At 36.5% G+C, this 22,967-nt stretch overlaps 1 protein-coding gene across 15 annotated transcripts in view; it reads left to right on the plus strand.

Annotated features, from left to right (window-relative positions):
- Window positions 1-22,967, plus strand: part of trioa (trio Rho guanine nucleotide exchange factor a) — a 122,617-nt gene that overhangs the window by 20,710 nt on the left and 78,940 nt on the right. The gene's annotated exons all lie outside the window — the stretch shown is intronic.

The raw sequence follows: 22,967 nt of genomic DNA on the forward strand, positions 1-22,967 counted from the left end.
ATCCGGAGCATATGTTGTGTATGATACACATTCCTTACATCTCTGACGTGACTTGGAGTCAGGAAATCTCTGCTCTCAGAGCCACAGAAATGTTGACAGTTCACACTTGCGGGGTTAAAATGAACCACATGTGCGCAACAGGGAGGAATCCACCAGTGTTTTCAGAGCGAGACATCCAGCAGTTCTGTCATGAACACTTTTATGGCCTGCGCTTGCTGTAAGGAAGGTTTTACTACCCTAAACTATGCTTCTCCAAATAACCAGTCCATACTACTATAAAAGTAATAGTATCCAGCATTGGGGAAGTGAAACTGTAGCTTGCCAAGCTACTCGTAATTTGAAGTAGCTCCGCCGGTCAAGTTACTCTTGATAAAGTAGTTGGTTGATTTTAGTAAATGGCGTATATAGAATGTTATTTGCCTTTTTAAATGCATGACTATCATATGAAATAATGTATTATTATAATCAGTGCAGTATTTCTGATCTTTAATTACCATAAACAATGAGTCATCCCAGTAACTTGAATCTTTTAAAATATTATTTTACACTCAATTCAACTAATAAAATCATAGGCTGATGTTTGGTTCATCATAGGGTAAGGCAAGATGTGCTTCCTCCATAAAAACACATTTACACTGCGTACCAAATTATTATGCAATTGACATATCAGTAAGATTTCAGTACAATAAACATTCAGATTTTAGTTTTTTCTAAGAAAATGTTTGTTTATTTATCCATGTCTTTTTAGATAACTGTTATCAATCTCAGACAAAATAATTTGCCAGATCTATGGAAACCCTTCTTTGAGGTTGTTCCACATTATTAAGCAAGTCACAGTTCTCATGCAATATGGGGAGGGAGAAAGATCTTTCTGAAGATGAAAAGCATGAAATGGTGCAATGTTGTGCAAAAGGCATGAAAACAACTAATATTGTGTGAAACTGAATGAAGATTATCAAATTATCATAAGATTTGTGAGTGATTTAGAGCACAGCAGTTCCTGTCAAAAAAATTAATTGTATTAAAAGGGCAGCTATGAAAAAAGCCAATGTTGAGCAGCAAACAGGTATTTGAAGCTGCTGGTGTCTCTGGAGTCTCAAGAAACTCTCCATGCAGGCTGGCAGTTGTGCGTAAAGATGCATTTTAGACACCACTAACCAAACATTACAAAGAGAAACATTTACAGTGGGTGTAGAAATACATTTTCAGACAGTTTTATTATCTTTTTAGACCATCCATTGCAGTACGGCATTAGTCAGTGAATAATACTATTTAAAAACGAGTCTTCATGTATTTCTAAATCCACTGTAAATGTTTTTCTTTGTGAGGTTTGGTTTGGAGTGGCTGAAATGCATCTTTACGCACAACTGCCAGCCTGCATGGAGAGCTTCTTGAGACTCCAGTGACACCAGAAGCTTCAAATACCTGTTTGCTGCTCAACATTGGCTTTTTTTTATAGCTGCCCTTTTAATAAAATTAATTTTTTTGAACTTTCCTCAATAAGCCTTTATCTGACCGAGTTCTGCTGTGCTCTAAATCACTCACAAATCTTATGATAATTTGATAATCTCCACTCATTTTTCTCAAAATATTAGTTGTTTTCATGCCTTTTGCACAACATTGCACCATTTCATGCTTTTCATCTTCAAAAAGATTTTTCTTCCTCCCCAAAGTCCCCATATTGCATGAAAACTGTGACTTGCTTAATAATGTGGAACAACCTCTAAGTAGGGTTTCCATAGATCTGCCAAAGATCTCCATATTTTGTCTGAGATTGATACCAGTTATCTAAAAAGATATGGATAAATAAACGAACAAACAAAAACTAAAATCTGAATGTTTATTGTACAGAAATTTTTCTGATTTGTCTCTTGCATAATAATTTGGAACACAGTGTAAATAGAATGTCATGAAATAGTTTCAAGTTACGTGTCACCTAGCAACAACCTACACATCCCAGCATAAAGGCTCCTGATAAATTATTTGCTATTAAAGGGTTAGTTCACCCAAAAATGAAAATTCTGTCATTTATTACTCACCCTCATGCTGTTCCACACCCGTAAGACCTTCATTAAACTTCGGAACACAAATTAAGATATTTTTGGGATTGGATTTCAAAAAAAAATCTTAATTTGTGTTCCGAAGATTAACAAAGGTCTTATGGGGGTGGAACGGCATGAGGTTCACCCAAAAATTAAAATTGTTATTATTTACTCATCCTTTGTTGCTCCAAACCCGTAAGACAAATGATTTTTAATGACGATTTCTGATCATCTGGTGTTGACTGAGCGATTTCTGTCCCTCCATTGACTGCTGTGCAACTATCACTTTGATGCTTCAAAAAGTTCATAAAGTGATTGTAAAAGTAAATCCATATTAATTGAGCGGTTTAGTCCAGTTTTTCTGAAGAGATACGATCTTCATATGATGAACAGATTGGATTTAGGCATTTAGTCACATATAAACATTGATCAGCAAACATAAACAGAAGCTCAACCTTACTTGCTTGATGTGTAAGAACAAACCTCATTAGTTCTTGCAGAAGCTCGAACGTGCTGCGAAACACACAAGAATGAACCTCATTGGTTCTCGCACGTCAAGCGAACATGCTTTAACTTCCGAGTTGATGAATGTTCATATGTGTATAAAGGCCTAAATTCAATCTGTTCATCATATAACACAGTCGAGTCTCTTCAGATAATTTTGACAAAACCGCTCAATTCATATGAATTCGTTTTGTGATTATGAAGTTTTTGAAGCGTCAAATTGGTAGAGTAGGCTGTCATTGGAGAGATAGAAATTGCTCAGATTTGATTAAAAATATCTTAATTTGTGTTCCAAAGAAGAATAAAAGTCTTACGGGTTTGGAACGGCATGAGGGCGAGTAAATGATTTTCGTTTTTGGGTGAACTAACCCTTTAACTTACAACGAGAGGATTTGTGAGCGTGCAGAACTCGGCACTGGTCAAAAATGCCGCCGTTTTGAGCGATAACTGGATTACTGTCTGATTGGCCATTGCGTTCAAGAAATCAACAGATATGTCTGTGATTGGCTACATTACTAAATGCTACAAAACATGTCGTAAATGCGCAAGAACGCAAACACCAAATCAGTTTTGTCAGTATGCTGTTATTACAGAGAAAACTGATCCTAGACCAGCAGTTATGAGCAGCTTTTCCTTCTAAAAGCAATCAGAAGCAGCAGCATTCAGTGGTTTAAGTGAAAAAATTACATGCTAGCCTCAAGTCTATGTCCAGGGGAAGGATAAGCATTGCCCAGCCTTACACAAGCGCCGCTTTTGAGAAACACCCTTTTTTTTTTTTTTTTTTAATTAAATATTTTAATTAAATATTTCTCTATGCCAAGGGCTCAAATAAATTGGTGAATTGCTTTTGAACCGGTTCTTTTTATTTGACTGTTGAAGTAGATAAAGGACAGTTTAGGGAGAGCATGTTTAAGTTTTGCCTCAGTTCACTCATCTGTAACTCTGCGTAAACAATATAATGTGACATAAATGAGCAACATAGGGTTTTGTCACGCTGCCTTCAACACTATTTGTTTGCAAAAAGTAGCTTGTTACTGGAAAAGTTGCATTTATTTTAAAGAGCGTTATGAAAAATGTTGCTATAAAGAAATCATTGATTGATATCATAAGAACAGGATGTTTTTTAGACCTCATGAGATGGCGTCTTCTTGGTAGGACTGTGACAACACAGCTGAGAGTTTGATGTGAATGAGGATTTGCTCTATATAGTGTAAAGTGATGCATAATTCACCCACCATCTGTTGCATTATTTCCTGCAGACATTTCCGAGCTGCTGATATTTTTTGCATTCATAATACATTTTTTTTGGAATATGTGTACAGTTTCTCAGCTCAAACATTCAAATAGCACCTGAAAAACACCTGTGTTTGTGCCTTTGGCTATGTTCGAAATTGAATACTAAGTTATGTAAAGCGGTATGCAATGGCAAATATGTCAGGATGCTACATTGTTGTCACATAACCTTACTTTCCTAATGGTTTCCACAGTATTCTGTGAACATATACGTTGTGTGTTACTGATTTGTGGGCAAAAATAACAGCTGTTTTGATGGAATGGAGAACCACCTAATTGTTTACACACTGGACAACCTTGTTTTGAATGCTCTAAAGATTCCATGTTTGATGATTGGCTGCTGCTGAGCTGTGCTTGCTGCTGATTGGCTGATGGAGCACCTGTCGGTTTGATTATTGGTTGAAGCAGCACGACTCAGCTGCTGTAATTTTTCACATTCTCACCTCTTTCTGTCAACCAGTTTCCGAACATGAGCCCCCAGCAGGAAGCATTCATGGCTCTGTGCCAAAGAATAACTGCTGTCCCTGAATGTTTAATTCAAAATGGCTCCCACTAAGAGACTGAGCCACTTGCATCTCTTGTTGATTGAATTTTACTGCAGTACAGAGTACAGTTTCAGACAAGACCATATCAGTGCAAGTGTTTTAATGTTATAAATGAGAGTATTTATGGTACAATATAGGCTACACATTCTCTCACAAACATCCTGACACAGAAAAATTGCTTTGGTCCTGCAGCTGTGCTTTCTATCAATAGGCATCATGACCCACCCCATCAAAGACTCTTTTGCCCCTCTCAGTACCCACAAAGCACATGACCAACAGATACACAAACATGTGCTCAGAGGCTGTACTGACGTCACAGTCACAGGAGATCACTGTCCAAACAAGATAGGCATGGATCGGAGCATTACAGTGCTCTGGTGAGTCTGAATACAGACCTGAATCTCCACAACTTTCACCAAAATAAACTACATTTTACATTTTAACACCTTCTCAAAAGCAATTGTTCTGAGCAAAATAAAGGTCAATTTCACACTTTTAAGAGTGGGTTCCAAAAAATGTTTTCACTGGTAAAATATCTGCAGTAATATAATGAAATATTTGCATTTTATTTGTAAGTTGCATGGAGCTGCACGATTACACGATAAAAGATTGCAATTTGCCATTGTCATGTATAGGTATGAAACGGCTTCACAAACTATCTTTTCAACCACACACTTTTGTTATTTCTATGTTACAAATATTCATGCTATCACAGAAGTACTGGGATAAAAGTTTATAGTTCGGATTTAAACACTGACGTCTATTGATTTAAAATGGAGCAAATCACCTTTTGAAAGTAACTTGGCGCTTCAAATGATGATTGTATCGATTACATCGTTAAGCCAGTAGGTGGTGATAAGTGACTGTTAAAAATGTATTTGTCATTGAGTCATTCATTCAAGAGATTTGTTCAAAAACGCTGATTCATCCAGTAATGAAACAAGTGAAGTCTTTATGAGTGAGTCATTGAATCATTCATTCAAACCATTTTTTTTTTTTTAATAATTAATTCAGATTAATTAAAGGGTCAGTTCACCCAAAAATGAAAATTATGTCATTAATGACTCACCCTCATGTCGTTTCAAACACGTAAGACCTCGGTTCATCTTCGGACCACAGTTTAAGATATTTTAGATTTAGTCCGAGAGCTTTCAGTCCCTCCATTAAAAGTGTTTGTACGGTGTACTGTGCATGTCCAGAAAGGTAATAAAAACATCATCAAAGTAGTCCATGTGACATCAGTGGGTTAGTTAGTTTTTGTTATTTTTGGACCAAAATGTATTTTCGATGCTTCAACAAATTCTATGACTTTATTCAGCATTGTCTTCTCTTCTGGAATCCTTTCCATTGAATTGATTCCATTGAATCCTTTCATCTGTCGGCGTTGGTAATGCACTCCGTTGGTAATCGCCGTGGTTGTTTTTGGCGATTAGGACATCCTCGCGGAATGCATACTTACGCACCATTTTAAAAAATATAGCAATACCAAAACACAAACAATGTAGAATAGATTGAATACAGCTTGCGTCTCCCTCAGACTGTAAACGAAGCTCGGGCGCACCAGATAACACGTCAGCAGCGTCACTGCGGAGTCATGAACCACACTCCGGAGCAGAAGGGGGCGGTAATGCACCAATAAGCTGGATGCCAACCGCTGTAAAACAGGAAAGAAGAAGCGGAGTCGTGAACGCGGATTGACAACAGACCCGGAAGAGAATACAATGCTGAATTAAGTTGTAGTTTTTGTTATTTTTGGACCAAAATGTGTTTTCGATGCTTCAAAATGTCGCGGGTGTCCTAATCACAAAAAACAACCATGGTGACGTAAAAGTGCATTACCAACACCGACAGATGAAAGGATTCAATGGAATCAGTTAAATGGAATCAGTTAAATGGAATCAATTCAATGGAAATGATTCCGGAAGAGAAGACAATGCTGAATAAAGTCGTAGTTTTTGTTATTTTTGGACCAAAATGTATTTTCGATGCTTCAACAAATTCTAACTAACCCACTGATGTCACATGGACTACTTTGATGATGTTTTTATTACCTGTCTGGACATGGACAGTATACCGTACATACATTTTCAATGGAGGGACAGAAAGCTCTCGGACTAAATCTAAAATATCTTAAACTGTGTTCCGAAGATGAACGGAGGTCTTACGGGTTTGGAACGACATGAGGGGGGGAGTCATTAATGACATTATTTTCATTTTTGGGTGAACTAACCCTTTAAAAATTTTAAATGGACTGCAGCAATTATCATTTTGTCAGAACCTTTAGTAAATTAGGTTATTTTGTTTAGTTGTCAGTTCAGAATCGTGGGAGTATCGTAATCTCCGTTTTAAACAAAAAAAATGTTTCTCAATTTAACCAGCATCGTGCAGCTCTAATGTTGAATTTTTGACATACCGAATTTTTATTTATTTATTTTTTTCCAGCAGAAACGGCCAAAAAGTTTGTACAAAACTCAGTTTTTATTTGAGTGTTGATTTATTAAATGATTTTGATTAACTAACTGATTAATAAATAAACCTTACTTTTGGTCTCGGCTAAATTTATTTTTTTTAGGTTTCATGTTTTGAGTAAACTGCATTTTGACTAATTTTGAATTTTTTTGTTTTATTTTTCATTTATTATTTTATTGTATATTGTATTTTACAGCCTTTTTATTATCTGCCAGGTGATAAATTAGTCTAAATGCTCATAGTTAAGCTGTCTTAAGCTGCATGACTTGAGGTAACATTTAAGTATATGTTGTTTAGGACATGGACATCAGTTTTATCCTATTTGCACAAACCCAGTTTATTCAAATGAAAATAAACACATTTGACAAGAAAGCACACTTGAAGTGAAATGTTAGATGGTTTTATTGAGTATTTTGTTACGTTTACAAGATTTATAGTTGTTGTGTGTCATCTGTCTTCTTGTAAGTTAAGTAAAGAGGGGGAAAAAGAGTGGGATAGTACAACATAAGGTACTTAAATGTGTTTTGGCTCACTGGATTACAGTATGTGCCGCTGAGGATTAGGGCTTAGTGTAGGCACTCGTGCTGCACTTTTTAAACTGTGTTTAGTCTCTTCCTCTTTTTTTGAGTCGTAACGGTCATAACGGAGTCTCAGGAATTTCAGTAACGGAAAACTCAGTCAATCAGAGTCTGATGCTAAGTCACTCTGCTTATTTTTATGATTAGTTTGGAAAAAGGTTGGCAAACTGTAGTCATTTAAACTTACATTATCATTATTATTTTAAACTAAAGATGTTTAAAAGGGGTTTTGGTTGTTATTTCCTTCCCATAGCCCTATATGGACCTCAAATCAAAACGGAGACAAGCGATCTGTAAGACTTAATGATTTCCAGTTCTTTCGGTGTCGGACAGCACATGGATGTGATTATAGGACGACACGGACAGAATTTGGGTGGGAGGAGGAGTGAATGAGGGACAGGCATTTATTATGTAGAGTATGGGGATGAGGTGGCCAGAAGGAGAATTTGGGGAGGAATACATGACTCAGAAGACAGTGGTAGAGTAGTACAGGTGCTCTAGAGAAGAAGAGCTGCGGCTCAGACCCTGAACATCTGGTGTTGTAGGTCAGGAACTCAAATTGCTCAGGTGGGGAAACTGTTGATTGAGACTGATGAGCTTCTGAAATAAAAAGTGCTGCTTTGAAGGCCGAAAAAAGACGAACCTCGTAGCTAGCGAAGTGGCGAGTAGTATGATATTTTGCACTTTCATTAGTTTTAAATATGATATTAAGCATTTTTTTTCTTCCTGTTATAGATGTGCAAAATTAATCAACTAGTCTAGTTAAATTAACCTGTGGATTGCCCAAAAGACTAGTCGACTAATCTATTTTAAGAAAACCTTGTATAACGAATCTAGTTTTGTTTTACTGTTAACGTGCCAATTAAATCACAACCTCTAAAAAAAAAAAAGTGTACATAAAAAAAGAAAAATATATTTATATTTATATAGCTTTGATATAAAAATGTTTATTTAAAAAGTAATTGTATTTTTTTTAATTGTATTTTAAATGTATTCATTAATACATATAATAATTAAGTTAAAGTTTTAAAAAATAGTGTTTATTAGCGCACACATATATTATATAAATAATATTTATTATAATAGCTTTGATATGAGAAATTTTTCATTAATATCCATTTAGTTAAAATTAATTAATTAAATTCACTTTATTTAAAATGTAATTTTCTCTTTCTTTGCTTTTGCTATTGAATGCAAAAAATTGTTTTTTTATTTAATTGTATTTTTTATTTTTTTATTCATTGATAAATAAAGTTTAAAAAAATTAATAAATTGTTTATTAGCTCACACATATATTATATAAATAATATATTACAATATAAAAATATTTTGTTTTATTAAAATAGCATTTTTGAATTTTTCTTATTATTCATTAATTAATATTTATTTAGTTCAAATTCATTAATTATTATTTTTTATTAATAAAGTGTGTTTTAGCATATTGTGAAATTTCATTCCCAACACCAGGCATGTAATTTGCACATTTGTTTATCAGTGTCCTCAATCTAATCCAATTTACACATCCAACATAGTCTAGTAGTCATCCATTACATAACTTCCAAATACCTGTCAGAAAACGTCTAGTCAGTAGGGGGACGTCTGTCAGCACTCACGAAATGTTGAGGAAAAGATGTCTAGTATTATTTCCCCCCACTCACATGCAGAGTGCCATTATTAGAGACATTTGTTTTGAATTATGACTGTATATTTCTAGTCTGTTTTTTGCGCTCTCTCAGTCTCTCTCTCTCTCAGAAGGTCCTCTGTGTGTTGCGTGAGCTTCTGGTTTTCTCTACCCTGTTATTAGGGGGCCTGACCTCAGAAACGCTGGCAGGGAGCAGCCAGATGAGAGAGCAACATCAAATGCTCTCTGGCAGTGTGAACGCACATGGAAAAACAGATGGATATGAAATGTTAAGATGTTTGCCCTCTGAAATGCACAGATATTAATGTGCACATCTTTGCAGATATGTCTCAAGCAGAGGTTGCGCTACAAATACCCATTACCCATCACTTTGTGATGAAACTTTTCCGTCATGCTCTAATTTTATCCTCCAGTGAAATTTCTTTTTATCTTTTATTCTGTTCTTGCAATACGAAAAAGGCGACAGGCTTATTATGTGATCTGTTGACTCGATTTAATGAAAATTTATTCCACAGGACTGATTGGAGTAACAGATCTCTCGTTACTCTCCCCAAGTCCTCAGTCACATCTTTTTTTTTTCTTTCTTTTTTTTTTTTTGCAGCGCAGATTTAAAATGTAATTTTCTCCTCTTTTCTTTACTTTAAATCTTGATGAGCATCCTCTATATTACGGGGACTGTTGAATGCTTGAATCTGATTGGTTGATGAACGTTCTAAGGCGTAGTCGTCATTTATTCCTTAGTTAAATGTAGAAATGTTTCTGATGTAGGGAAAGAAATGGACCACATACCATCACAGTGTCAAAATAGCATTTTTAATTATATGTAAAAAAAAAAAAATTGGTAAATGATGGATGATTGATGGATAAATTGTGATTTCAGGTTAGTTTGCATGTGTGAGTGGAACAACAAACATATCAAATGAGGGAATTTGAGAAAAGCAAGATATACGAGATGTGTGGGGAAGCACTCATCAGTAAAGAGAAGCATGTATGACAAGTAAGCAGTAAACTGAGCACTGAAGTGTGGAAGGAAAAACAGACACATTTGAGTGAGAGTGAAGGATTGCAGGTAGTTTACTGATGCCTGAAGGTCTGTCAGTATCACGAATGTGACAGGAAGCAGTGACAACTGCATTCATCACCATCAGCTCACTGTCACCAGCTCTGCTTTCTTTCTTGCTCTTCCTGTCCATTACTGTCTTGCTTTCTACAAAGCCTGATTTCCATCATTTTCATTTGTACCTTTAAAGGGTTAGTTAACCCAAAACTGAAAATTCTGTCATTAATTACTCACCCTCATGTCGTTCCACACCCATAGGACCTTCATCTTCAAAAATTAAGATATTTTTGATCCGATGGCTCAGTGAGGCCTCCATCGACAGCAAGATAATTAACACTTTCAGATGCCCAGAAAGCTACTAAAGACATATTTAAAACAGTTGATGACTACAGTGGTTCAACCTTAATGTTATGAAAGGCCGAAAATACTTTTTGTGCGCCAAAAAAAACAAAATAACGACTTTATTCAACAATATCTAGTGATAGGCGATTTCAAAACACTGCTTCATGAAGCTTTGAAGCTTTACGAATCTTTTGTTTCGAATCAGTGGTTCGGAGCACATATCAAACTGCCTAAATCATGTGATTTCAGTAAACAAGGCTTTGTTACGTCATAAGTGTTTTGAAATGTTTTGAAATTTCAATGATTCATGTGACTTTGGCAGTTTGGTACACGCTCCGAACCACTGATTCGAAACAAAAGATTCATAAAGCTTGAAGCATCATGAAGCAGTGTTTTGAAACCGCCAATCACTAGATATTGGTGAATAAAGTCTTTATTTTGTTTTTTTGGCACAAAAAAAGTATTCTCAGTGCTTCATAACATTAAGATTGAACCACTGTAGTCACATGAACTGATTTAAATAGGTCTTTAGTTACTTTCTGGGCATTTGACAGTGTTAATTGTTGTCTATGCAGGCCTCACTGAGCCATTGGATTTTATCAAAAATATCTTAATTTGTGTTCCAAAGATGAATTAAATGTCTTACAGATGTAGAATGACATGAGGATGAATAATAAATTACATAATTTTCATTTTTGGGTGAACCAACCCTTAAATTTTCTTCTGAAATAAGGTCTTCTCATAGTTTTGCAAGAAACTCAAGCTTTTTTTCTTCCATTATCTGATTTGTATCTATTTATGAGTGAAACAAGAAATTCATTAACAAAAAAATGAAGGGTGGGACTTGATTTTATCCATCTTGGCTCATGAAAATTGTATCAATGAATGAAGCCAGGTGATTGGAGGGGAGCGATAATGGGTTGATGACGCCAGCGGAGCAGATTATATATAAACTTTTGAATGGTAGTGTACATTTTTGATAAAACGTTGTTGTTGTGTTTTTCTTTGAAGACCAGGAACTTGTGTTGAGAAAGTTAATTGGGCAAATAGACAGCATTTTTGTTAGCATTATAATGAATCAAAATGGTAGAAATATTCTTGTTGCACTGTTTATAGGAGATTCCATATTACTTTATGGTGATGTTACTGTTATTGTAACCTAAAAATATGGTTACAGTGGATTTCATAACGTTTAACTGAAGCTTTAGGCTGTTTATGGATGAATGGATGAACGCCTGTGCTCACCTCTGCTTCCTAGAGCAAGTGATTCATCACAGAAAATCTGAAGAATTCTCACACTTCCTTTTCCTGAAATATCCCAGGAATGTACAGTACAGGCCTGTCTCCATGGCAACAGAAGTGATTGGAGTCTGAATGTGTGTGGTCAGGATGGACGGTAATACAGCATATGAGCGTTTGGGGGAGTCTGTGATTTTGTTCTCTAGGGTTAAACACAGGGATAGAACACAGCTGAAGTTGTTTTACGAGGAGATGATACGTGTTTACAGATACGGTTTTACGAGAAGAGGTGACATGTCCCAACAAATACATCCTCTTTCTTTGTGTGTTATCTGTTCTTTGCGTGTGGTTTTGCGGTATTTAATGGAATGTAAACAAAGGAGATTGAAGAGGCGAAAATAATTATTGGTTTTATTTACCTGAGGAATGTCTTTTGGATGAGAATAGTTTTGATGATATTTTTGTTTCCCAGACATATTTTGAGATTTTTATCCTGGTTGAAATTAACTTTTTTTTTTTTTTTTTTTTCTCTCTGCTTACTTGGGTGTTCTCTTAGAAATGTAATCCCATTTGAATTATATACAATATTCTTAATATTGTAATTGCAGTATATTTTGAGATTTTAATCATGATAAAAATCATGATAAAAAGCAGATTACCTACTGTTTCCATGTGGATAGGAATGTTGTAATTGTGGTAGATTTGAATATAAAATAGATCATATTTTTCATAGCATTTCTTATTTATTATGAGATTTCTTGAATACTGTGACTGTAAATAAAGACCCCAAAATACTTCAAGCTAGTGTTGTCAAAAGTACCAACTCAATACTGAAATTTTACAAATTTGACAATACCAGCATTTCCTCCTAGCATTTTGAGCGCTTTTGAGCGGAGTTTTAAAGGGTTAGTTCACCCAAAAATGAAAGTTCTGTCATTTATTACTTAACCTCATGCCGTTCCACACCCCTAAGACCTTTTATTAATCTTCAGAACACAAATTAAGATATTTTACTTGAAATCCGTTGGCTCCGTGAGGGCTACATAGGCAATGACATTTCCTCTCTCAAGATTCATAAAGGTACTAAAAACATATCTAAATCAGTTCATATGCGTACATTGGTTCCATATTAATATCATAAAGCGACAAGAATATTTTTGGTGCGGCAAAATTATTTAGTGATGGCCGATTTCAAAACACTGCTTCAGGAAGCATCGGAGCGTAATGAATCAGCGTATCGAATCATGATTCGGATCGCGTGTCAAACAGCCAAACTGCTGAAATCACGTGACTTTGGTGCTCTGAACAGCTGATTCAACACGCTGATTCAGTTATGCTCCGATGCTTCCTGAAGCATTGTTTTGAAATCGCTACTTCAAGCGAAAATGAAGAATGAACTGATGTGATGTCGAACAAAATCAGGCCAAAACGAAGTTCATTTGGAGTCCAAAACAGCTTGCCAGAGCAAACTTTCCAGAAAAGTTTGATCTGGCTGGATAATAAACACCTTCGAACTACCATTGTTCTGTGGTGATGTAATAGGTAGGTGTGGCTCTGAGGCTCCGCCTTCTTTGTGTAAATCTTCTCCATTCAATTTCTTCTGTTCAGTCCGTCTCTGTCAGATATCCGCAAGTACATGAACACACTCGAGAGCTGCTTTTATAGTAGAAAATGAAGCTGTCATTCTAATTGAAAGAGATGCTGACCAAAACTTTAAAGCATAACATTGCATGAAGTGGTATGTAAATAAACGTGATGTGACTTGACTGGAGTTCTGAATTGCAGAGCTTGTGCGGACATATCCATGTTGCTATGATCGCGTGCTTTCTTAACTGCTGTTTTCTCACCTCTGCAGCACAGTTGCATATTCATCTAAATGCCGCTTCCGCTGGACACGCATGTCCGACTTATTTTTACTCCCTAAACGAAGAATGCAAACAACTTTGCCATGAGTACATCGGGGCCTTAACAATTAATTTAATATTAATAACTTAAATGTTGTTTTTGAAAACTAATCCTCTCCGATTAGTGCTTTGACATACATTCTTTCCCAAATGCATTCCCTCGTCTTTTTTCGTCCAAGTTAATTTTTTTTCTCTCAGGCAGGGCGGAGATATAGGTCACTGTGCAAACATGATGCATTTGGCAGATATAAGCGGCTCATGTTGTTGTGACTCTGAAACTTTCAGCTGGTGTTGGGTCTGGATGAGTGATTTCACTGAGATAAAACACAGCCACACACCAGGCGACGTTTGACCTCTTAATGTACTTAAAACATCCAGCGCATGTGCGAGCTCTAAACTGCTCCAGACCATCTGTTGGAGCAGAAGAGGACTTTGTGATTAAAAGTCAGCAGTTTGCTCTCAAATTTAATGTTAATGTCTGGATAAATCATGACTGAAGTAGTGGCCAGGGCACCGTGAGTCATGATACTCCCTGACACACACCCCTCTGGAGGTCTAACTAAACTCAGCTTGGCTCTTTTTAGTGCAAGTCTGATTTAATTGTGCTTCAAGAGCCTTTTGGGTGTTTTAATTTAAGTACAAGTAGACGTGGTAAACCTGATATGTTTTTCATCAAGAAAAAAACGAGTTACTGCATGCATGTAATAATATATTGTTCCTATGTTTTGTTTCTTCATATTGGATAATTCCAGTTACCTGTTTGGCCCTTTACACTTAGCAACAGATTAACTCAATGAGCTTCCAAGTAGACGTTGCCAAGTAAATGGCCCTTTGTAGTAGACACCTTGAGTATTTTGAAGGCTTGGTCAAGTGTGTGTTTTGCCTTTATATTGAAAGAGGAACATGCTGTTCTTGATTTGCAGACTGGCTCTCTCCATTTCCTCTTTAATTTCAGAGCTAGACAACACCCATTGCAATGAAGTATCAACACCAATGATTCATTCATCATGCCTGCACCATACAGTGTTGTGATGCCTAAATTCACTTGTACCATTTTTAAAATGATTGAATAGGCCAATCCAGACTATCCCATAAGTTTTTATTAATGGGTGAAGACTGTGATGTCTTGAACTCTTTTAGGACTGTTTACTTTTCAGTTGATTCTTATGAATCGTTTCAATCTTTAGATTTTTTTTTTTTTATATCAAAGATAAAGTACTAAAAGTACTTGCCTTTATATTTTACTGTTTTATGTTTTCATTATTTATTTATTTTTTATATCTTTTACATTTTCTCATCGTGAATATAGCCATGGTAGCTGGCATGGCGTTAAATTATAAACAAACAAAACAATTTTATTTTTTAGCATTTTATTTTATTTAGACAAAATAGAAATGTAATATTGCCCATTTAAAAACAAAATAATAGTTATCATGTGTATTGGCCAGAATATTGGTGCGTTACTATTTGTGTTGCTATTTTAGCCCTTTAAACCTACAACTAGTGGCCTTTTATACTTTAGCTGGGTTTTATTGGTTGAATGTAACACATGAAGGCTGTTTTCACTGTCCGGTACTGTAGGTCTCTTCATTTATAATGGCCTTCTGTTGTCTGTTGTGGGCAGGCTTGAGGGAGGAGGCCTGAGCTAATCACTTTCTAAGCAGCTTCTGTTTAATCCACAGTCGTTTCTGTTCCATCAACACATTTTGCGATTTCTTCATTCGTTTTTATGATAAGTTTAGGATTTATTTTGTCCATACTTAAGTTTCCCTTTTTGTTTTCCCTCTAAACCATTTTGTAGTTTGTAAATCAGAAAGCATGTGTCTTTAAAGCGACGCTTCAGACTATTTGGGTGACTTGAGCGCTTATTGATATGTGTTTTTATGAAACCCTGCTGTGGTTGGGAAATGGTAAATGAACTTGTTGGGATGTGGTGTCCCAACCCTCTTGGGTCAAACTCAGTCTGTGGAGTATTAAGATTAGCAACGGTTCCGGACAAAGCCTGTTCTCCTCTAAATCCAGCAGGGACGACTGTTAGCAGGGGCTTACATGTGCCAGGGTTTAGCATAGGAGCTAAGGAACAACAATCTTGAGGAACGTTGAGGCGAAAGTTTCAAGGTGCTTGTCATGGTTCACATGACCCATTCAGGAATCCCAGCGAGTCTTTGGAGTTCCCTCACAGTGGAGTGGCAGAAGTTGTAGTCATGTACCTGCACTGCGGTGCTGTTGAGACTGATTCACTGTCCAGCTGGTGGAATGGGAATGTGGCGTCACTTTTGGACAACCACAGGTGGCAGTACGCACAGACGGGCAACACGCTGATTCAGCTGCCAGGTAAAGCTTTGACGCTGCTCATGGGCACATTTGATACCACCACCATCTGTGGATAACACCCTTCCATTGGTGAAAAGATAAGGGATGCGTCCTGGTTAAAACTGTTCATGCTACTAGCCAAGCAGGATGACTAGAAGTTTTTGTTGGGTTGTGGATTGGTTGTAACTTTGGTTTGCAAGGTATACAATACAAAAAATGTAAAGTACTTCTGTACTAGTTTGCTAGTCCTGTCCTGATTATTAAGTCTAATCATGTATATTTGAAGAGAAAACAGAACTGGGAACTGAACTGTGATGCTTAAAATCAGTTATTCATACAGGTCTATAAATGTATTTTCTTAGGAACTTCTGCTTTGCACCAGAATATGAGAAGATGCTGCTTCTGTCGTAATTATATATGAAGTACATAGGGACCATTTAGGGACAAATGACTGACTGATGAAGAATAATGGCATCTTCACTCCTCCACATTGAGGTTGCTCTCCTGATGTGTCTGTGCAGGATAATTGTCTGTATTCCCGCAGTGATTTTACCTGCTTCTCTCTTTATTTTTATCCTCATTTTTCTCTCTCTCTCTCTCATTCAAATATCCCCTTTCACTGTTCTAGTCTCGGTATGGAGGGAGAGAAGTTACAATCTCCTTTTTCAACTAGTCATCCAACAACCAACTAGTCAGTGGTTCCCAGCCTTTTTCCGAGCCACATTTTGGATGTCTCCCTAATCAAACAATCTTGTCTGGATCTGTGAAGTGTTGTCTGATGTTTTCTTCTTAAATGTGCACTTATTGGTCAGTGTTTGTGGTTGTACTCCTGACAGGAGGAAGCGGGTTTGGATGTTCTTATACATGCATTTCCGATGACCTCTGAATGTGGTTTCAGTGATTTGATCACAAAACTTTTTGCTTTGAGGGATTGTCCATAGCTCAACAGGAGAGTGCAGGACAAAGCCGATGCTTGCCACCTCAGCCATTTATTATTGCTGTATAGATAGAGAAAAGAAAGTTCAAACATCACAAATGAAAGAGATAGAGATAAAAAAAGGTGTGAGATGTGCAGACAGGCATAGGAAAGGAGGGGAGGAGAAAAAAGGACAGACAGATTGAGAGGGAGGACAGAAATAGTCTGTGTATTGTGAGTGCGACTCCCCTCTGTTTCTGTTTCTCTGTTGAAATGCTCCAACACGCCTTCTCTGCAGTATCGATACTCTGATACCAGCTTCATGTTCTTGCTCTCTCTTTTCTCAGACGGCGAATTAATAGTTTGACACACACCTGCCTTCTCTCACTCACTCGTCATATATATATATATATATATATATATATATATATATATATATATATATATATATATATATATATATATATATATATATAATATATATATATATATATAATTATAATATGTATATGTATATATTAGGGCTGCATGATTAATCGCATGAGATTGTCATGCGTGTCTCATCAGTAAAGCCGGTTCTGTGATTAGCGGTAAATGTCCATCACCTGCTTTCAAATGGAGCAGCACGTAATATACAGAGCCGTAGTTCGCGGACAAGCTACGCAATATCGCGTTCATAATCGCAGATGAATCGCCTTCGATTATGAACACTATATTGACAATCTCATGCGATTAATCGCGGAGCCCTAGTATAAATATAATATAATATAAAATATAATATATTTTATATATATAATATATATATATATTATAATAATAATAATACCTACCTAGCACCTACTTAGCGAGTAACTTAAGAAAATTTACTGGCCTTAAATATTTTTTTACTGGCCATGAAAACAGACAATTATGACACCAAAATTTTAGATACCAGTGGAAATTCATAATTCTTTATTCAAAATTCGATACCACAGCTAAAACTACTAACCTAACTAATATAAATTTAAAACATTATTAAAGCATTAGTACACTTTCAAATTAAAATTACCCCAAGCTTTACTCGCCCTCAAGCCATCCTAGGTATTTAAGACTTTCTTCTTTCTGATGTACACAATCGGAGAAATATTAATAAATATCCTGACTCATCTGAGCTTTATAATGGCAGTATGCGTTACCAAATGAGTATGAGCTGAAGAAAGTGTCTCCATCCATCATAAACATATTCAACACAGCTCCGGAGGGTTAATAAAGGCCTTCTGATGCAAAGTGATGCATTTGTGTAAAATGTATATATATACATATTTAACAAGTTGTGAAGTCAAATTTCTAGCTTCCGCCAGGCTGCCTTCCATATTATTCAGAAAGCTTACGCTGTACGTCCTACGCCTTCCCTATTCAACTTATGGAACTGACATGACGGCAGTTCCGTTTTTTCCATAATTTGAATATGGAAGACGTAGGACAGGTAACAGTAGTTTTCAGGTTGAGACATTGAATATAGTAATTAAATGTAAAATAACACTGATCTTCACTGTATAAATTAAACATAGATTAATCCTTAAAGGTGCCATCGAACGTTTTTTTACAAGATGTAATATAAGTCTAAGGTGTCCGCTGAATGTGTCTGTGAAGTTTCAGCTTCAAAATACCCCATCGATATTTATTTATTTTTTTAACTGCCTAATTAGAAATGTGCCGATTCATGCTGCGGCCCCTTTAATTGCTCGCGCTTTCCGCCCACTCCCGAGCTCTCGACTCTATCATTGCATAAACAAAGTTCACACAGCTAATACAACCCTCAAAATGGATCTTTACAAAGTGTTCGTTAATGATCCCAACTGTTACGTAACAGTCGGTGTTATACTGAGATTCACCTGATCTTCGGAGGTCTTTTAAACAAATGAGATTTATATAAGGAGGAGGAAACAATGGAGTTTGAGACTCACTGTATGTCATTTCCATGTACTGAACTAGTGTCATTCAACTATGCTGAGATAAATACAATTTTCAATTTGATGGCACCATTAATAAAGTTACAAAAGTTATTAAATGAAGAGCAGTGAGTTTTTTTTTCTTTGATTTTTGACATTATAAAACAGACAGCAGCAGGAATATTAGGCTGCTGTCACTTTAAGAGCGAATGCACAGATCCAATATACTGATACTGTACACAGGCATTTTCCTTCTCTACTGTTTACGTTCACTTAAGCCATAAGTGTCTAAGTTTACTAGGATACACATCAAGATGGGCATTTTTTTTAACAGTTTTGTCTGAATTTGTCTATTCAAGTGCAAGAAGACGTGAAAGAGAGCTTAATTTAGTATTCACACGTTGTCTGAGATGCAGCTTTCACACACAGAGTAACAAAGTTTCTTGCACTTTAATATTTAAATGGCAAACTTAAACTTTCGTGATGATGCAGTGCTGGCCCGTAATCTGTCCCAAGCATCATTCACATTTGTTTACATTCATGTTTTCACAACATTGCATTGTTAGAATTCATAAATAGGTTACCAGCCAACTGGTGATTGACACCGTTTCATTTACTCCCATTTGGCGCATGGTGAGTGTTAATTTTAGGCTTTGTATATAACTATGGTGTTTTTCTAGGAAACTGTGTTAATGAAGAGTCAAAGATCTCCCTCTTTGTGAGGATGATTGGAACGGAACAGTCAGAACAAACCTGTCTGGAAGTTTGTGTAGATACTGAGAGTTTTCAAGAGGATTTTTTATGTTATATTTTGCTGTTCAACCTGAGTGTGTTTTGGTCAGTATTGTGAACTTTAAGCTAGTCCTGCGCTCCACATACTGTGACGTGGCATTTTCCCTCTTACCAGTCTGATGTACTTCACCGTCCTGGAGAACAGAGGCTGAAAGTGCTCCTCACCCTTGATCACATTACAGTAGGAAAAACAGGCTTTGTGTTCACGCTAACAGACTCTCCCTTCACGCTTCACGCACATCATAGAATGTAATGCAGTCGCCGAGCTGACCTTTTCATTCAGTTTGTCAACTGTAAGTACACTTCAGTCCTGTGCGGTTCATGTTACCCTGTTTGGTAACGTGCTTTATGACTGTCAACATGAGAAGACCTTGGGCTTTGTGAAGTCTGCTGTAGATGAAAGTGAAATGCATGTACATATATGCACATAATGAAATCAAAATGGGGGTATTGTTTTGTTTTTTTTTTGTTTTTTTTTTTGCATGGAAGCCATCCACATGCTATTGTGCTCTTGGAAGTTGACAAAAATGTTCAGCAGAAGGGTTAAATTTTACAGGCTTTTTCCTCCAGTAAAATAGACCAAAAATATTGGTCTAGAATAGTGCTGTAAATCAATTAAAAGAAATTAACTAATTAACTACATTTTTTTCTGCAATTTAATCGCTCCTAACATTTAAAGTTTTTAATATATTTTTGTAATAATTGTAATAATTTCACATTTAATCTCCAAATTAATGTAGAAACAACCTAAAAACAGTAGGCTATATTTTAAATATTTGATCTAACATGTAGGAAATATACAGTAATTGAATAGTTACCAAACACTGCATGAATTATAAAATAAAAAGATAAATTTTTATTAAGGCTACAGATGTTAATCGGTCAAGATCAGTGATTTTTCTCTTTGTCTTTTGTTCTTTCATTAACATTAATGACAGCCTTCCTAACTCCTCCCTGGCCTTTAGACAGTACGTAACATGACACAGACATCACCGCAGCAGGTTAATTAGGCTGCTGTCACTTTAAGACCGGCCACACACAACGCGGATCTTGCACGCATTGCTTTTTTTCTCTTTGTGTTCATTTAAGACTTTATTTAACTCATTTAGGACTGTGCTTATGAGGATACTCAACAAAACAAGCATTTTTGACACAATTTTGTGTATTTTTGTCTGTTCGAGCATGAAAGTGAACTCAGTGCAGCCGGCGTGCTGTCTGAAGTGGCTTTCTGTGTGCATGAGTTGTGTGTGTGTCACAGACAGGAGATTCACAGACAGCATGGCAGTATGACACTGAGATTTAAAGCATTTGCGTGAATAAGAGTGGGATCATATAATGTAACGCTAGCTAATGACGGGGGGATAAAATGGATGCTGTGTTAATTGCGTTACTTTTTTTTTTTTCATTCTAACGTGTTAAAAATATTTAACACCATATTTAATGCAGCATCCTTTTTTCCCATCATCCTTTAGCTAGTGTTACATTATATGATCATGCTCCTATTCATGCAAATGCTAAAAAATTCATGCAAAACCATAATTTTGACAGCCTTAGTCTAGCATAGAAGCGTCTCCTTCCATGATGCTGCCTACCTCTAACTAACAATAACAAGTAGCAAATGATAGTTCCTGACTGAGACATAAAATAAACATTAAAAAATGTATGTCTCCCGATTGAGCAGTAGACTACAATTTTTTTTTATTTTATTTAATAAAAAAAAATTCATGTTTTTTAAAATTGTTTTATTTTTTGTTATGAAAAAGGGGATGAGCTTTTTTTTTGTGTCCTGGAGATGAGCTTTTTTTTATTTGTCCAATTTGACCCATTCATTTTATTTAATGCATTTTCTTTCTTTTCTTTTTTTTGTGTTTGAAAAAGAGATGAGCTTTTTTAATTTGACCCATTGTGACCCATGTTGATTAAAAATACAAACCCAGCATAGCTGTTGATAATCATAGCTGGTTAAGACATGTGTTAAAGAGATTTTCTTTTCTTTTTTTTTTCCTGTCCGTTTGACGCTTTATGTTTCAACTAGTTAGGACATGATGTAAAGCTCCATGGTGGGCACCCTGGTCATCTGTCTCTTGAATCCCTCACATTCCCATTGCTCTACTGGTGGCCTTACATGTTCACCATCTCAAGTGTTAACCCAGTTCTGCAGCTGTTTGCAGGGTGACGGGTCAGGTCATATGGGTTGTCTTCTTGATATCTCAATCCTCTGGAGCACTTCAGGTTAATAGGCTAATTGCTGAGATTCAGACGCAAGCTACACCCCTATAAGAAGCCAGGTCAGTGGCGCTGAAGTGATTTAATCTGACCTGACTGATGTGAGTTTGCACAGGATAGAAATTTAAAACCTACACAGATGCCAATATTTGAGCTGCAGGACTACATACATCTAGTTCTTATAGTTTGCAGTTTTGAGAGAGCGGTTTCTGAACTCTCTGAAACACCTCCATTGCTGTCTTGAGTTTTCTTCCAGGAACAAACATGTTTCAATATTCCTCATTTAAATTATTCCCACTCAAGGCATACACTAAATAAAGGGGACGGGTCCTTGTTGAGTTAGTTAGTAGTGTGCTGAAACTTTGTGGTAAGGGGTGTGACATTTCCCAAACACACTTGACTAATCTCTATAGTAGGCCCAAACTGGAATTGAATCTGTAGCCGACCGTTTCACATCAGCTTAGTCCATTACAGCCACAGAATTGTTCAAGATTCATTTGTCTTCTGTTCATTCATCAGCACCGGTCGGAAATTAATGAACGAATGGACTCATTAGTCGTGTGAGGCTGGTGTGGGACGGCAGGTTCATTAGTGTGCTCAGTAACGTGGCCCGCAGATTGCGTGATGCAGTTAGCTGCTACCACGCACACATGCACACATGGGCGCACACTCGTTGAACCCTTGACCCTCGTCTGTTTCAGTCTGACCCACAGTGAGGAAGCGTGAGGGACGGGGGAGGGGAAATATGAGAGAGTTATGATTGTATTTATGACATGAGTGCACATGAACAGTGGGAAACTCCATCTTTGTGCATTGACTTTCTGAATAGGGTCATATAATTTAAAGGAATCGTGACGAATGCTGTGGTTGTATTAATACTATTGGTCATCATTTAAAGTGCATGCATCCAAGATCAAGAAAACTTTCATTTTCTCATAATATACATTCCAGCATCAGTTCTTTTCTCATGGTGTCTGAAAATGGTTCAATAAAATATCCGGTCTCTCTAAACCCCACCTTTTCGAGAGCTTCCTCGAAATGGCCCAGTCTGTTGTGATTGGTTTCCAACATGCACTGTAGGTTGTAGACCAAACACCCATTACCATATCTGAATTTCAGCTATTCCTCTGCACTTGAGGAAGAGTCCTCATCCTTTGGAAGTGCATCAAAG

This window comes from Chanodichthys erythropterus, chromosome 15, assembly GCF_024489055.1.
Source record: "Chanodichthys erythropterus isolate Z2021 chromosome 15, ASM2448905v1, whole genome shotgun sequence".
NCBI lineage: Eukaryota > Metazoa > Chordata > Actinopteri > Cypriniformes > Xenocyprididae > Chanodichthys > Chanodichthys erythropterus.